Genomic DNA, 18,654 nt, shown 5'->3' with positions numbered 1-18,654 from the left:
CAGGCTTTCTGCTCAAATGTCCTGCAGTCGTGAGTTTTTATGTTGTTTTGTCAGACAAAACCAGAAAAACCTTGCTTCATAATTCACTATAAGCAGGTTACTTTCTATCATGAATATTTCCCCCATTCTGTACTGCAAAAAATAGCTATGATTGAACAGATATTATTCTTATAAGAGTATCATAAAAATGATGAATATTGTTGGCTAACTAACTCTAACGCTAACTCTAAAAAATAAAACACTTGGATGCATTACATTAATACAAATTAAAATAATGTCCAATGGTCCAAAAAACAGGCTTTGATTTTCTTCATGCAAAATATAATTTCTATATGTTTTCAGTTTATATATTTGAATATATGTATTATATTCATATACATATAATATATAAGCTTGCGAAGGCAACATTTCTCATTTTGTTCATTTTAATGTACTAATAAAAAGAAACTAAAACTTAAATAAAAATAAAAATAAAAAAAATAACGGCAGAAACACAACTAATACTAACACTAAATACTGAAAATGTAACTAAAATATATATATATTTTTTAAATAAATTAATAAACACTACCTCTATATTAATTAGACAGTGGTAGTTTCTCAATGACATTAATCACACTGTAATTAATATTATTTACTCCAGTAGGAGGCTAAAAAGCAAAGTGACAGTGAAATAATTTCTCTGCAGTAATATCGGGTTCAGTGCTTGTGCTGCTACAAGCTCAGAACAATGTTGACCTCAGTAACTCACCAGTTCAAAGGTCAACTTCGTATGAGGGTCAAACGCTTGACCTTTGTCCATGAGGAATCACCCTGTGCAAGGAAACCAAATGAAGCAAAGCTAATAGGTCAGACTTTAAATAAAAGGAATAGTTCACCCAAAAATAAAAATATGCTGAAAATTTTGAGAAAGGTAGCATTGCATCACTTGCTCACCATTAGAGTGAATGGGTGCCGTCAGAATGAGAATCCAAACAGCGGATAAAAAACTCACAATAGTCCACAAGTAATCCACAGCACTCCAGTCCATCAATTAACATCTGGAAAGACTAACGCCCGTTTCACACATACTCCGTCTGCAGTGCGTACGCGTTGCATATTTTTTTACGCACCCATGTTAACGGATTCCAGCGTTCACACTGCACGCGGTTGCGGTCCGTCAATGCGTTCCAGGAGCAGTGCGTCTGCAGCAGTGCAGCGATCGTTTACGTACAGAGTCTATTTTTGCTGTGCTGCATGCCCTGAATTAAAGTGACAGCGCATTGTTCGCGGTAAAAATGAACATGGATTGACACGGAAATGCAGTCATTACTCAATAAATGTATACTAATTAAAGCCTACTGTGTTTCACACTGGGTTTTGGCTAGATTTAAAACAAGAAAAAAAGAGCAACTTTAGAGAAACAAAGCAACATTATATATGCACTTTTATGGAGGCAGAAAAACAAAGTTGCGTGTAATAAAGATTTAAATGCAAAAGGCACGAGAGTCGACTGTTTCTGTCAGTGGTGAGTTTTAATTTTAAATTTTTGTGATATCCTAACAAGGCTAATGTTGTGTTTAAATGTGTTGCAGCTTGTTTCAGCAACTTATTATAAAACCTAGCAGTCAAATGCATGAGTAATACTACATTGTTTATATTTGAATTTAAATATGTCTATGAAAGATTGTTACTGTACTGTGATGAAAGAGTATCACAATGCTGAAAAAGCTTTTTGATTTTTTTTGTTTTTTTACATGATTTGATATCAAAATAATGGACAAATGTTGTGTTTTGTGGCTTAAACAGACTCGGATCAGTAGTGGACTGCAAATTTGTCCTGTGTGAAAGCACGTAACGCACACGGACTGCAGACGCACTGCAGACGGATTATATGTGAAACAGGCGTAAAGCTGAAACAAATCCAGCATTAAGACAGTTTTAATTTTATGGACTCTTATGGATTTTAGCAGAAAAAAAAAGGTTTAAAGTTAAAAATGCCTTGATGGATTTGTTTCATCTTTTGTCTTCTCCAGATGTGAACTGATGGATTGGAGTGCTCTGGATTATTGTGAAGTTTTTATCAACTGTTTGCACTCTCATTCTGACGGCACCCATTCACTCCAATGATGAGACACTGATGCAATGCTACATTTCTACAAATCTGATGAAGAGACAAACTCATCCTGATCTCAGGTGACCTGAGGGACATTTTCAGCAGTCTTTTCATTCCTGGGCAAACTGTTCCTTTAACAAAACTAATAAAAATGTCTGTTTATCTAACCTTGCTGAGAAGACAAGGTCTTGTATGTTTTATTGTGACTAAAATCTGTCCACAAGGGGTCAGTAGTGACAAAATGTTATTTTGTTTCAGTGTTCAGCACGACTATTACAATCTTACAGAGCTTCCAGGCTTCATTTTCCTCATCTGTGGAACAAATTCCTCTTAAATCCCCAACACAATCTACAAACCAAAGACAAAACTAGTCTCAGATAAACAGGACAGTAGAAAGACTTCCAGCACTCATATATTATTGTCATTGCGAGAGGAATTTTACCAATGATCTCTGTCTAAGCAAGTGTTTGTCTTCTTCTCCTCACTAGAGGGCTCTGTCTGTAGCATCATGTTTGCTATGAGGAAGTGTCTGGGAGGAAGAGGAGGAGACGTTCAGCTTCGGCCTTCATCAGGGTTAAAGTCAAACAAGGAAGGAATGTGGCAGAAATGAAAACCTTCACTCATTAACCATTGTGTGTTTTCAGGAAGCAGCAGCAGCAGGAAGGCTAATGTGTTTATTCTGTCGTATGTAGCTGACGTTTAAGATGAACGCCACATGCTAATGAGCCTCTGGAGAATAATTAAAACATGTAAAGACTCACTCCAGAGGATTATGAAATCACAGAGGAGATCTCTGCTGATAGTGTTATTTTTGTGCATACGCTGTCATCAGTGTTTAGCACCCGATTCACTAAAGAAACATCACACCCCAGAAATGAAAGCTTGAGAGCAATTCATCGTCTTACAAGCCGGTTCTGATGTGGATGAGTTTGTTTCTTCATCTGATTTGGAGGAATATAGCATTGCATCACTTCACATCATTGGAGTGAATGGGTGCCGTCAGAATGAGAGTCTAAACAGCTGATAAAAACATCACAATAATCCACAGCACTCCAGTCCATCAGTTAACATCTGGAGAAGACATAAAGCTGAAACAAATTCAGCATTAGACACTTTTTAACTACAAACAACTGTTTCTGGCTAAAATATGAATACATAATCCATAATAACACAATCAGATAAAGAGAATGAATGAATGAATAAATGCATGAGTCGAAATATATAATCCACCTATCCATATACTTTTCCTCTTTGTGAACTGTTTCACAACTCATGCATTTAGTAACCTACGGTAATATGATGTTATGATCACAATATATATTTAATCTACAATATATAACCAAAATGATTTCATATAGTAACTGATTCCAGTTAATTATTAAAGTAACATTAAAAACATCCATGGCAAGATCAGTTTACTTGTGAACTAAAATGCATTAAAATACAATTTCATTTCTTCAGAAGGTATAAATTAAGTTGCATTTATTTTTTAATGATGCTTATGCTTAAACAACTGTTTGTCAGTGGGGTGCACAAAATCTATTTAAGATGCATTCACCAAAAACTAATTTCTAATTGCTAAACTAATTTCTTTTCAATGTTTTTAAGTACTTTAATTGTGAAATGAGATTTAGCCAATGATTGTGCGGTGATCAGGTCATTGAGACCTGTGAACGGCTCTTAATCCTTCCACTCGAGCAGGATGTGGTTGTGTCAAGCTTTCGAAATAACTAACCTTAAGGCCGCCTCTCCTTTTATAGGCAAAGACAGCGAGAGGCATTGTGTTTTCATCAGTGTCACGAACAGTCAGTCAGTCATTCAGGCTCCTGATGCATCATCAGCTCTTCAACTGCTCAGCTTTATGGCAACAACTGTTTAAAAGACCTTAACACTGAGTTATCATCACTTAATTATGTCTCAGGAGAAAAGGAAATGTGTCAGTTATTTTTGTTTATCTTTTTTGAGAAAGAGTTTATATTGAGATGTAGATGCAGACACTGAAGTAGCAGAAAGTCTGCATTTGTTCTCTATTTAAACACATTGCTGTATACAGCTCGAATTCATAAAGTTGCATGACTTTTGCCCATAATTATTTTTAGATATTTTATTGCGACTGTTAAATGTATTTGCACAATACATTCAGATTTTAATATATATATTAAAATTACGATTTAATATGTCTATATCTGTATGTGTATATATATATATATATATATATAATTGAAGTTACACAGCAATTTAAAATTTTATGTTTTATTGTAAAATAATTACAATATTTAAGTTTATTATATAAAATACAATTTAATAAATGAAATTATACTTTAAAGTATAATTGTACATTTCATTACAAAATAAATTGTATTAAAAAATAATTAAAATATAAATTAGTGTAAAATAAAATTATATATTATACACACTCATTTAAATGCATATTAAATGTATTATGCATTCCATAATTGTATTACCTTGTAATAAATAAATGTAGATATTCCTATATATAATCATTTACATACACATTAGCTACACCAATACATTTTTCCACAGCATTCAGCAAACTCTTCTTCTACAGTGATTCAGTGATTGTTCTCTTCCAGATCAGCAGACTGAAGTGAATCTGACTCAGCATGTTAGTTAAACTCTCAACTTGTTTGTATCTAGCTTGGTTAATAATATCACACCTGCTTTAATGTCAGAGACACCTGAAGGAAACTCTCTGGCCTATATCTCTGATCACACTACTGAGCGTTTGCAGGAGAATGGCAGGTGCGCTGGGTCTCTTCGGTAATGTTTAACACCTGAGAACAAAGCCCTGCTTCTCTTGTGGATCACTGCAGGAAGCAGCGGTTCATACGAGGGTTACACAGTGTGTAACGGATGCTTTAGGAGTCGAACACACAGACAGATGGAGCAGCAGACTGAAGAATCTCCTGCTCTTCCCCCATCCACTGTTACACAACACACTTTTACTTCAGAAGAGGCTTCGGTGAGAACAAGCTTCTGAACCAGACATAAGACCAAACAGACGAGATTCTGACTAGAGAGACTCTACTTAGTTTTGTGTGATTATGAATGTTGAATTAGGATGTGAATATGATCACAAGCAAAACCAGAGAAAAAAAAAACACAATGAAAATAAAGACAATGTACTGTGCTTCCCTAAATATGAATAGATGTCACCTTTGACCCCTAAAATAAAAAAATAAATGAAATATATTATAAAATATATTTTGCCTGAAAAAGCCCATTTTAGGACCATTAAGATTATTCTTTATTGAAATTAAAAAATATTTTTTGTATTATTATTGTCTTATTTAAACTATTTATGGTAGTATTTGTATACTAATTTATGTAGATACATACATATATATATATATATATATATATATATACGTGTGTGTAAATAGATATAATACATATAGTTATTATTTACATTTATTGTTGATCTCTGCTAAAATGACTAAATATTGCTATAACTGTTATTTAAAATATGTCTCATGGTTTCTACGGCAGTATAAGCTCTTCAGGCTGTGTGCTGTTCTCCTTTGGGCATATGATCATTAAACTCAAGTCTGTGTCGATGCTGGCGGTGTTATTACTGCAATTACACAGAAACAACGCTTGTATCAGTAGTTTAAATGGCACTTAAGTGGCTTCCTGACTGCTGAGGACTCGTCAATAATGAACGAGACTATTTCACAATGCAAAATAACTATTTTCTGTTTGAATATAAAATTAGACGTGTTTCTTGAGCAGTGAATCATCATATTATTCTGATTTCTGAAGATCATGTGACACTGAAGACTGGAGGAATGATGCTGAAAATACAGCGGAGCATCACACACAAAAATTACAGTTTACAATATATTCAAACAGAAAACAGTTATTTTAAATTATAATAATATTTCATATTTTTTTACGGTATTGTCGATTAAATAAATGCATCTTTGGTGAGCAGAAGAGACTTCTAAAACAAACTTTGAGCAGTTGTAGTTAGTATAGGCAAAACTCTCATGTTTCCTATTAAGACACTTAGGAGAAAGAAAGGCCTCTAATCTACAACGCTTTAGAGAAGATGACTATATTTCACAGAAATGACATCATGATTGACCAGATCCATTTCTCACTTCAGTATAACCTTTTAAGCCTGATTCACTGCAGAAGATCATGTCAGCACTATCTGGCTGACAGTTATCTGGCTATTTTCTCATGTTTTTAGATTCTGAACTGGATATGAACTTTATTTCAGAACAAATATTTACATTTCCTTTCTTTCAGGTCACTGGAATGTTTTCATTTTCCTCCCAGACAGACACACGAGCGAAGCCTATCCTCTTCATCAGAGTGTTTCTCGTCTGCAATTTCAGCATGGACTTTAAAACAAAGCTATCTTTGGAGGTTTGTGTAAAGTTAGAAGTCACTTTCACAGACACACAAGAGTCGATTTGTTCACCTGCCACAATAAAATCATTAATAATTAACCTCTTACATCTGGAGGCCACATACAGATCACGCTGAGACAGATCCACCAAACAAATATTTATATATATATATATATATTTCAGGTGGCCAAAGCTTTTGTGAGCCATGGCTGTCATTATATGCACACTTTTCACTTCCTAATTTAAGTTCTGTAAACTGAAACAAAAGTGCATTTTGAATGGCTGCTAACGATCAGGAATACTGATCTGATAATGAATACATTATCTGACATTTATAGGTCAGCTTCTCTCAACTCGGCTTCTGTTCAGCTGCTGGTTGAAATGATGAGGACTTTGCTGTCTTTCATTTTTGAACTCTTGTGTGCAAATACAGGAAATAAGCACATGTAGAAGGAACAGAAACACACACACACACACACACACACACAAAGAACGGAAGGAGGAAGTTACTGTGCAAAATAACTTAAAAGAATGTGTTGCAGGAGCTTCATGTGCTCAGCTGGGGGTGTAAGATATATATAAATGTGTATGTAGCTTTTCATATGGTCTATACAGTTCATATTTAAGTTGCTATATGGTCTATAATAATTACAATTTAATTAAATGCATAAATTTATAATGAAATGTATAAAACTGCATCAACTAATACAAATGATACACTAATAAATCATTTTAACTGTGTGTGTTAAAGTGGATAACACATTTAATTTAGGAATAAAAAATTAAATAATTGTAACATTTAAATTAATACATAAGTAATACAATAATTATAACTACCTATTTATTTATCAAAATATCAAAACGATTTACATTTTTTATTATTATTTGTTAACTGATAAATAAATGATATATGAAGAAAATAATGAAATAATGTTATTTAAATGCATAAATAATTAAATAATACATAAATATACAGAATTACACAAAAGCTTGTTTTGTCTGACAATAAATTATTTGCATAAATGTATAAATAATTAAAATAATAAATGTTAATTTACTCATTTCAAATATATACAGTTTAATCATTTTACTTCCCTATTTGTTTAAAAATACAACAATAATAATAATTATTTATATTTTACAATTATTATTACTATTAATTACTATTATATATATATATATATATATATATATATTACTCACCTGATTTTTATTAGTAAAAAATAAATAAATAATGAAATAATGTAAATTAAATTAACTTAATTACAGCAATGTATTGTATGTTGGCTTCCAACATTTATTTCGGATCTACATTAAAATCAATTAGGGAAATATTTTTTACAAAATAATATTGCCACACCATCATATTTTGTTTTGTGCTTCCTCATTATTTTAGTGTCTTGTTTTCATGACTTATGAACAGGAAAAACATACTGTGCAAAACTAACTTAAAATGCATATCAGTAAAACTACTTTCCTTTAAAATGTCTGAAAGAGCATTTGAGCTAATGATAAAGAGGCTCTCGCTTGAGTGAGTTTTCTATTTCCTCCAGAGAAAGAGATACAGGAAATGATGTCATCGTGTCTAAAAACACCATGGATGTTAAAATCTGACAGCACCACATTTCCTGCAGCCTGAAAACTTTACGTGAGATTCAGAGCAGCTGTGAGCGCAGGTTCATCGACCGCTGTTTATACAGCTGGAGTCTGCAGTGAAATCCAGCCACATGAAAAACAATGTGTGCACTTTAAATAAAAAAGTGCACGATGAAAGTGCACAAAGTATTTTAGTGGCAGATGCCCTGGAACACATCAGTCCTCTGCATGTTTCCTGTGACAGATTGCATGTCATGCAAAAAGCCACAGACTCTTCTAACACTTCATCATTATCTTTTGCTTCTCAGAATAAGACAATCTACAATAAAAGGCTTGCTCAGGAAGTTTAAATTTGATATATCTCCTTGTGTCTAACAAACATCAAACATGTAGTGGTTTCTCATAATGTCTGTTTAAATGCGTGGACTATTGTGCATCATGTGATCTGAAGTATTCAGTACAGATCTGAGGCATTAGGACATTAGTTAACCTTTAACTCATTTTTCTACACACTGATCTTTTTTTCTCGACACCTAAAAAATCATACACGACACAAAGTTGAGTGAAAAGGTTTTTTGCGCTTACAAAGACTGAACGCTTGACTGCGTACTTGCTGGTGCCAAACCACACAACTTCCTGTGTGACATGTTCATTAGCTCTTCAAATTCCTTATAAGTGCTGAAAACAATTTACATTATATTATGAGCATTTAATATGCATTCTAATATGAGGATATAATATGCATTATATTATGGGAAATTAATATGCATTATATTATGAGCATTTAATATGCATTATAATATGAGGATATAATATCCATTATATTATGATAAATTAATATGGATTATATTATGAGCACTTAATATGCATTATAATATGAGGATATAATATCCATTATATTATGAGAAATTAATATGCATTATATTTTGAGCATTTAATATGCATTATAATATGAGGATATAATATGCATTATATTATGAGCATTTAATATGCATTACATTATGAGCATTTAATATGCATTATAATATGAGGATATAATATGTATTATATTACAAGCACATTATATGCATCATACAACAAGAGTGTTATATGCATATTATTAGTAGTACTGTATATAATATGCATGTATAATATGCATTATATTATGAGTGTATAATATATAATATAATATGCATTGTATTTTGAGCATGACACACAGTTCAGTTCTAAATGAATAAAAGCAGATCATGTGCAAATGTGTAAAAATATATGTAATAGAACACATATTATTAAATAGACATTATGCATGTAAATTCAGCAGTTGTGCATTTCTGAAATTGGTTAAAATGGTTTATGGTTTATGCACGACATCATCATATTCATTCAAACGTTCGAGCCATTATTAAAAGTTTAACGTTATTGTTATTGTCCTTGAAGTGAATCAGTGTTATTTTAGCATCGCTTAGATTTTTTTTATTTTTTTATTCATATTTTTAATTATTATTGTTATTTGTTTCTGATATCAAATTAATTTTAGTTTACGAGACACGTAATCAAGTGTTTAGTCTTTGCAGGGACAAAACACCCTTTAACTCTTTACATTTTCTCTTTTTATTTTTATTATAATTTTTGGTCATTTTTATTTCAGTTTTTGTTATTTTAACACAACTCATTAAAGCACATAAAAATAAGAAGTGCTGATGAAGAAATATAAGTTTAGTAAATATATATATATACGTATAGTTTTATAATAACTCTGGCGTAAATGGGCCCCAAGACTGCATTTTTTCTGAATGAATTAGATTTTTGGGGAATCCTGTCTAAAATCTCTCCATCTTAATCAAACTCAAGTCACTTCTGTGCTGATGTGTGGCTAGAGGAGAACTCTGTCTGTTTGCACAAACTAAAGTTCCTCTTAGTCTTCGGCCTGTTTCTTTCTCACATGATGTGATGAATCCAAGTGCTCTCCACAAACTTTCTGTCTCTGTATCTTTCCACATGAGAATATTCAATCCTCCAGAACTCTTGGAACAAGAGATGATCGTGTGTGCGACTCTGATACAAGAGCAACATTCCTCAGTTGGAAAGAAAAAAAAAGGCTATGCTAGCTGACGTTTTTTTCTTTCACCCCCAAATAGGGTTAAAGGCAGTGAGATGGTTGAGTGGTTACATCATCATCAGCGCTCTGGAGTGAGGAAGTCTGGGGGAAAATGAGCAACGTTTCTCTGAATATAACCCATCCCATTGGACTAGAGTCTCTTACAATAGCTAAATATTACAAAAGCTAGAGCACCTCCCTTATTTATGCCCTTATAAGGGACTCTAATTGAACAGAAATGTTATGGATTTCAGTGGAATAACCAAAAAAATGGTGCTGAGAGGATAAGGCAAGAGTAATGGCTTTAGAAGAAAGCATCAAATTTAATCACACAATACCACACTGTAAAAAATAAAAAATAAAAAAATAACCCTGTATGAGCTATCTACTTGATAGAAATCTGAATAAACCATGTAAAATCTCTTAAACTGTTTAATCCATGACACAATGAGTTTAATATTATTCATGAGGTGTGCTCATTTATTTTAAGTTGATTCTAAAGTTATATCTGAACAAATCTAAAGCTTGATCCAAAATATTAATAAAAACTAGAACAGTGTCTCAATGATAATAAAATCACACTGATTTACATATCAGGATCTGTAGTCTGACATATTCAACAAGAAAAAAGGTAGGGAATAAGTGTGATTTACATACCAAAATGGAGGCATTTGATTGGACGGGAGGATCTTAAAAACAGAATTAATGATGTCAGCTGAAAGCGAAGCTTGTTTCAGAAGATGATATCATGGTGGAAAATAATTCAGATGAACTGTGCACGAATAAGACATACAAAGTCAGATTGTGGATAGTGAAAATAAACAGGGTTGATTTTATTTTCTTGTTGACTTTAAAATAAGCTCCATTAGTTTTTCAGATGCTAATCATTCAGGGGTGCGTTTCCCAAAATTAAAGGTGCTAACCTGTTAGCAACTTAGTTAGTTGGCAATGGGAAATTGCATTGCAACCAACAAAGTTGCTTACTTATTTAGCAACTATGGTTTTGGGAAATGCTCCCCAGATCAGTTTACAGTGTGTTCATTTATTAAATATTTTTATAATGATTTAGGTAAAAAAATAAAGGCTACTCTGCATTGTATTTAACACATTTTGCATTGTTAAAACCTCTTAAATCAGTGTGAGAAATGTGACAAAAGTCAGCAGGTTCTGCTTTCTGTGTGAAAGAGGAGAATTAAATGATGTGTTACTGAAATGATGTCTTCCCAACACTCCTGTAAACGTGTTGTTTTTAAAGCTGTCATGCTTCACTGCCTTGAACAGAATCCTTTCCCTCTCTATTCAGTGTTATGAATGGGTTTTGATCTCAGAACAAATCCAGGTGTCATTTGACTCTGCCTCGTCTATTTACAACCAAAACTAAATAGATTAATAACCAGTTTCACAAGGAGTGTCTGTTCCCACAGTGAATTTATATATATATTGCAAATGTCTGAAAACATTGCATTCAGTTCCCATTTAATTATATTCTTTTAAATAATATTATAAGTACTTTGCTGATACTTTCTCTCTGGCTTTCAGCAAATCAGCTTTCAGACAGCTTTGACTGTTCCTCATCCAGTCAGTTTTATATATTTTTTTATTTTTATATGCTGTGATCAGACTTTAAAAAAAATTTCAGCAAGCTTAAAACATGTGCACAATAAGCCAAAGCTTTCATTTCAAAATGCGTACAATAATGACACACACAACACTTTTCAGTAACCCATGGTGTTGAAAATAGCCGTGAACAGTCACTTGATTTCTTAACTGTTTTTTCTTCATAACAGCAGCTGAGCGTTCAGTATATTAAGGTGTGAATAGGCCTCTTTAAAACTGCAGATTGGCGAAACGTTGTGCTGATTTTCCCAGGAATGCCATTTCTTTGGAATGATGATTGTAATTGAATCTGGAGACTATGGGACATGACTGTTTGGCTGGAGAAAAAAAGAAAAGGAAAAAGTCTATTGCATTGCGTGAGTAACAGCTTGACCGGTTGCTGTTGTGAAACATCCGGAGATTTAGGTCAGTACTTCAGAACAAGGTACTTTTGTGGTTTGAATGTTAGCATCATTTATTCAGCTGTCATGAGGCTACAAAACAAACCAATACAAACAATGAAATAGCTTTCTAAGGATATGTTGACCTTTGACCTGTATGAGGGGTTTTGATGCTAACAGACAAGGGTTTAGGTTTGATTTTGGCATTGCCATAACGTTGATATTTAATTGTTTGATCAAAATGATTGCTAGGGACAATTTAGTACTCTCTTGTCATAACGTCTACTAAACTAAAGTGACTCTTTGTTCTGTTTTAAATATGTTTTCTTTGAATTATGTGACTAGAATATAGGAAAATATAACTTAATTTGTTTCCTGCGCATTGATTTGTTTCATCTTTTGTCTTCTCCAGATGTTCACTGATGGACTGGAGTGCTGTGGATTATTGTGATGTTTTTATCAGACTCTCATTCTGACGGCACCCATTCACTGCAGAGCAAGTGATGCAATGCTACATTTCCAGGGATGTAATGCAAATGTAAATTTTGGGGTTGAACTACTCCTTTAAAGGAAGATTGTGGAGAATGAGATTTTTAGAATGTTCAGCAATCACAAAGTAACCAGCCGTGATGACATCATCATCATCATAAAACTTGCACAATTTCTTCTTGAGTATATAGCTGTTGGGACACTTTCTTGATTTTGTTGTGTGCAATGACAAATGCTGCAAAACGAAACAGCAAGATGTTAGCAAGTTTGGGGTCATGGAAGAGCTGCTGACTTACTTGACCGAAAGGCAAAGATAATTCCACGAGTTTGAATTATTTTTAGAGCTTGTGAGAGACAAAGATATGGAACAAGCCATCAGAAGTTTAAACAAACAACTTTCCCCTGAAGAATTCACGACCAGATGTGAAGTGTGGTTTCATTTAACTATTCGGAGTTTCATTAGGTCAGAAACTGACGCACAATTTCCTGCTAAAATCTTGAAAAAACAAACAAACAAACAAAAAAACGCATGTTTACAATGTGTGTGATGACACAAAAACAACAGTGTAGCAGAACAGCATTACTGTTTTCTGGAACTGAAGAGGTTGTGATTAATTTATAGTGACATTTAAAAGTCAGTCTGGTTTTTTTTTACTCCATTGGGTATCTGGAATATTAATTATTGATGATTTTTGTTCATTAATATTTAATAGTTCTGACTAGACTTCTGAGCAGGTAATTTAAGTGCAAGGAATAAAGAAGAAAACTCATTTTGATTCAGATGTCTGTCTCTGTTCACCTTATTCCCAATGTCACCATTCCATTAACCTTTATGTAAATAATGCAGATGTACAGTACAACGTAGATGCTGCAAGATAACTAATAAACCAGAAAACCTCCATGTTTTAAACAGAACAACCACAGCTTAATTTGATCTAAAAATGCAAATCATTGGAAAACCACATTCAGACATGAGAAAAACAGCCATCAAAAAGTGAACTTACTGATGAACCAACAATATATAAAGCAACATACTGTAACAGTATAAAAACGATATATTTAAAATGTATTGCATGACATTAGTGCATTGGTGTAATGTAAGTTTAATACGCTTAATACAAGAGAAACATTTGTTCATATTGGTTTCTGCAGAGACCATGCATTTCTGATCTGGGATCTGTTGGATTGATTCTTGGATCCAAATGTGGCATGAAATGAGTTTTCTGGATGTCTGATGTTAGCTGCAGTTCTTCTGACTGACTGCAGACTGTGGAACTTCCTTTCTTGGCCCTCGTTATAGAAACCTGAGTGTTAGTATCTCAGTGTGAGCACATGCTGTTCTTCCTGTATTTCAGACTGAATCTTATCAGCATTTTGACTATACTTATTCAGCAGTCATGCATTACATTGACCAAAAGTGACAGTAAAGACATTTATAATGTTACAGAAAATGTCTATTTCAAATAAACACTGTTCTTTTGAACTTTCTATTCATCAACAAATCCTGAAAATTAAAATGCATCATGGTTTCCACAAAAATATTGTGTGCTGGATCTGTTTTCATGATTGATAATAATCAGAAATGTTTATTGAGCAGTAAATCATCATATCAGAATGATTTCTGAGGATCATGTGACACTGAAGACTGGAGGAATGATGCTGAAAATACAGCGGAGCGTCACAGAAATAAATTACAGTTCAACACATATTCACGTAAAAATCAGTGATTTTTAAATTATAATAATATTTCACAATTTTTACTGTATTTTTGATCAAATAAATGCAGCCTTGGTGAGCAGAAGAGACTTCTAAAACATTCAAATTATTCCTTCATCAAGTTCAGTTCTGAAAGAAATGAAAGTCATGTATTTTCACGTTCAGTATGGACAGTCATGGTTTTACACTAACTATATTAATGAGCAAAAAATAAAAATAAAATTTATATTAATAAAGGTTACTATTTGTTGAACTTGAGTGTATTCCATCATATTTTCTTGTTAAAACAATAATAATTTGCATGAAACGTGCCACTTGAGGTACGATCACATTTAACGTGCTTCTGCAATTACATCTACAATCTGGAAGATTTTTAAAAAATTAAGCATGCAGATTTCACACAAATTTGTCAGCCCAAACAACAGAAAGATGCTTGGTTTGAAAGTGACTTCAGTGTGTAAGTTGTTCTTCCTGACAATAGACAATGGACCTTTTTGGCAGCAAAATTGCAGTGAAATGAGGCTAATGTGTGCGTACCTTTAATCAGCGATGAGCTCAACACAGATATCAGTATTATCTGAGTGTGTCTGTCTGCTCTTACAACAGCAGCCGTCACAACACTGACAGATGGCATCTCCTCACCCACGGGCCAGAGCTGCTCACAATCACTGCTCAGTGTGCCTGACAACACACACACACACACAGCTCAGCGTGCCTGGCATTAGCTTTCCTCCACTCACACATTTGTGCATGCTTCAAAATCACACTCACATTTAATAAAAACTAGTGACCTGCCTTGCTGCCTACTACCTACATAGGGAGCAACCTTCAAAGGGAGCATCCTAACTGATGGAGAATATCATACAAGTGGCCAGTTCTTTTTTTTGGAACATATTGGGAATATGCTAACGATGACTGAATTGTTCCGTAGGTATTACAGATCCCTTATAAAAGAATTACTACATACACCATCTCCTCTCTTTCAGGGCAAGAACATGTCATTTACTGAATACAGTCTGAGAGTTTGTAAGGGACAATAACAGTGAGTGTTGTGTGTTTTTGGTACGTCCAAACACACTCAAACACCAACACACACATTTCTTTCTGTTCTGCTATGGAGCTTCTGCTGGTGTGAAAGAACAGATACCAATGCTAAAACTCATTTCTATATGTCTAGACTCTGGCAGTCAGATTTAAAGGGTTATAAAAAGCGCTGAAGAATAATTGAAAGGTGGTTTGACATCCTTTAAATCTACCGCATACAAATCCAAGAGAAGAAACACATCATGAGAACAGCTTTGACCTACAGGACGTCAGAGATCATCTGTTTTAACTGGTTTCCTCTCAGGTGCAGCTATTGTTATCGGTTATATATAAACCTAACCAGTGCATGAACATGAACACAACTGATGCCCTGTCGTCACCACCCAGAACAACTTTAAAGCCTGATAAACATGCACTAATGACTATTTTTTGTGGCAGTGCTTTTAAGCATAAGCAGGGAGAAGATGTAGAATTAATTTGTTGTTGCTGGTAAAGATGAAGTGTTTAATCACGCAACATCAAACTGGAATGCAAACTGTTTATATGAGCAGCATAACTGAACCCAACATCAAAACATCAGCTTAGCCAATGGTGTGAGTCTGGGGTGTATTTTAGTGGCAGAAATGACACATTGCAGCTTTAATAGTGTTTAGAATCTCATAAATACATGAAAACAATACATGCACTCATCATGTGCCCACAATCTCAATGCCCTTCATTATCATCAGATCAGAGCAGCTGGAGGTCACATGTCTTTCTTCACTTCTTTGTGTATGATATGTTTTTTTTTTTTTTTTTACTGCTGTAGTCCAGATGTGTATGTTTTACCGTTTTTATCACTTTCCTTTTAAGACTGGTTAAAAAAACCTTCAAAAAAAATAAAAATAAAAATGGATAGTTCACCCAAATATGTAAGATTTTATGTTTATCTGCTTACCCCAAGGGCATCCAATATGTACAGTATGTGACTTTGTTTCTTCAGTAGAACACAAACCAATCTTTTTAACACAAACAGTGGCAGTCTTTTCTGGGAGCGTCCTAGGCTTTTTCGCGCTGATGGCCTGCACCTCAGCAGAGTCGGAGCAGGACTCCTGTTGAACAACATCTCCAGGACACTTCGCTCCATGTGACTAGTAAGACAATTCTCAAATAACTGCTATGATGACTTTTGTTCTACACGATCAAATGATAGAAGTACTTGTGGTGTCCAATCTATTAAGACTGTGTCTGTTCCCCGAATAGTGAGGTCAAAATATAAATTTAATGTAGGATCTAGAAAATATCTTATCGTGATTGAACCAGAAACATGTAAAGTAAAGGAACAAAAACAATCTTTAAAGTTTGGGCTCATAAATATTAGATCACTCACAATCAAAGCAGTTATTGTAAATCAAATGATCACAGATACTAGTTTTGATGTACTCTGCTTGACTGAAACCTGGCTAAAACCAAATGGTTATTTTGGTCTAAATGAGTCGACTAACTACTGTTAGAAGCATGAGCCCCGTCAGACTGGTCAACAATATATAGTGATATTCTCAATATATTATGCAAAAGAAATCTAATGTATCTCTTGCTCTGGCTACTGTGTATAGACCACCAGGGCCGTATACAGATTTCCTCTCAGACCTTCTAGTTACAGTTGATAAGGTGCTAATCATGAGAGATTTTAATATTCACGTTGATAATACAAATGATGCATTAGGACTTGCGTTTACTGACCTAATAAACTCTTTTGGAGTCAAGCATAATGTCACCGGGCCCACTCATCGTTTTAATCATACACTAGATCTAATTATATCGCATGGAATCGATCTTACTGCTATAGATATTGTACCTCAAAGCGATGCTGTTACAGATCATTTCCTTGTATCGTGCATGCTGCGTATAACTGATATTAACTATATGTCTCAGCGTTACCATCTGGGCAGAACTATTGTTCCAGTCACCAAAGACAGATTCGCAAATAACCTGCCTGATCTATCTCAACTGCTATTTGTACCCAAAAATACACATGAATTAGACGAAATGACTGACAACATGGGCACTATTTTCAGAGAACCATACATACTGTAGCACAGAAACTGCACTTGTTAAAATTACAAATGACCTGCTTCTTGCATCAGATCAAGGCTGCATCTCACTGCAACACGTAGATTTAAAACAACAGCTTCTAAGTTAGATTTATTTCTTTATTGTTCTTTCTTGACAGTTTTGTAAAATGCATCCAGTCTCTTAAATATAAATCAGAATTAATGTTAATTATTTAAACATCAAAAGTTGAACCTAATTATTAAGTTCAAGTTACAATACAAGTTATCCACTTAAAAGTATACAGCAAATAAATACAAGAGATTATATTTCATATTGACCAGTGGTTGAAGTGTCTTTGCACTCAGTCTCTTATAAATCTGCAGCGATCTTCAGAAAAGCTCTACAAACATAATTAAATCAGTTGTGTTTGAGGAAGTGAACTGATCTGGCCGTTATCAGCAGTTCCAGAGTACAGCAGATACAGCGTCTGTCCTGGACTATTGACTAACTCCTGAACACATTCTCTCCAGAGCTCGTTTATAGGTCAGATAAAGTCACAACATGCCAGTGTGGGTCAATACTGGCCAACATTCACTAACAGATAAACTATTATACAAGGATTTGATTAGAACAATGGCCAGATTGAGCTGCATGAAGGTTTTTAGATTGACTTCGTGCAATTTTTGTAGACATTTGCATGGAGTCTGACTCCATTTATTTTACTATCTAAAGTAAAAAATGCATGTAAAATACTTGAAAAAATGCATGGTTTTTTTTTGTAGATATAAAATTGTACAGGCCTGGAAAACACACAATAATTAATTTTAAAAGGCATTTATTCTTAGTTTATGTACTTTTTTCTTGTCTTGCTCAGCTCTAAAATATAGAATTGGATAGAAATGTGTGTATATATATATATATATATATAATTTTTAGGCATATAAGTAGATTAAAATAAATCTTAAAAGGGGTTTTATTTTTTGCATTTTCTGTATATTTTATTTTGTTATCTAAATATACAAATTCTGTTTTTTTTTTTTTTTTGTAGATATAAAATCTGAAAAATTGTACATTTGTAAGTTCCAGGCCTGGAAAACACACAATAATTAAAATAAAAATAAATAAATATTCTTTTGAGAATATTGTTATGCTCAGATCTAAAGTGTATAACAGGCTAGATATTAAATTTTTATAGCAAACAAAATAATAATTTCTATTTATTGCTCT

Source organism: Carassius carassius, chromosome 11, assembly GCF_963082965.1.
Source record: "Carassius carassius chromosome 11, fCarCar2.1, whole genome shotgun sequence".
In the NCBI taxonomy this organism is placed as follows: domain Eukaryota; kingdom Metazoa; phylum Chordata; class Actinopteri; order Cypriniformes; family Cyprinidae; genus Carassius; species Carassius carassius.
This window is presented reverse-complemented; position numbering follows the sequence as displayed.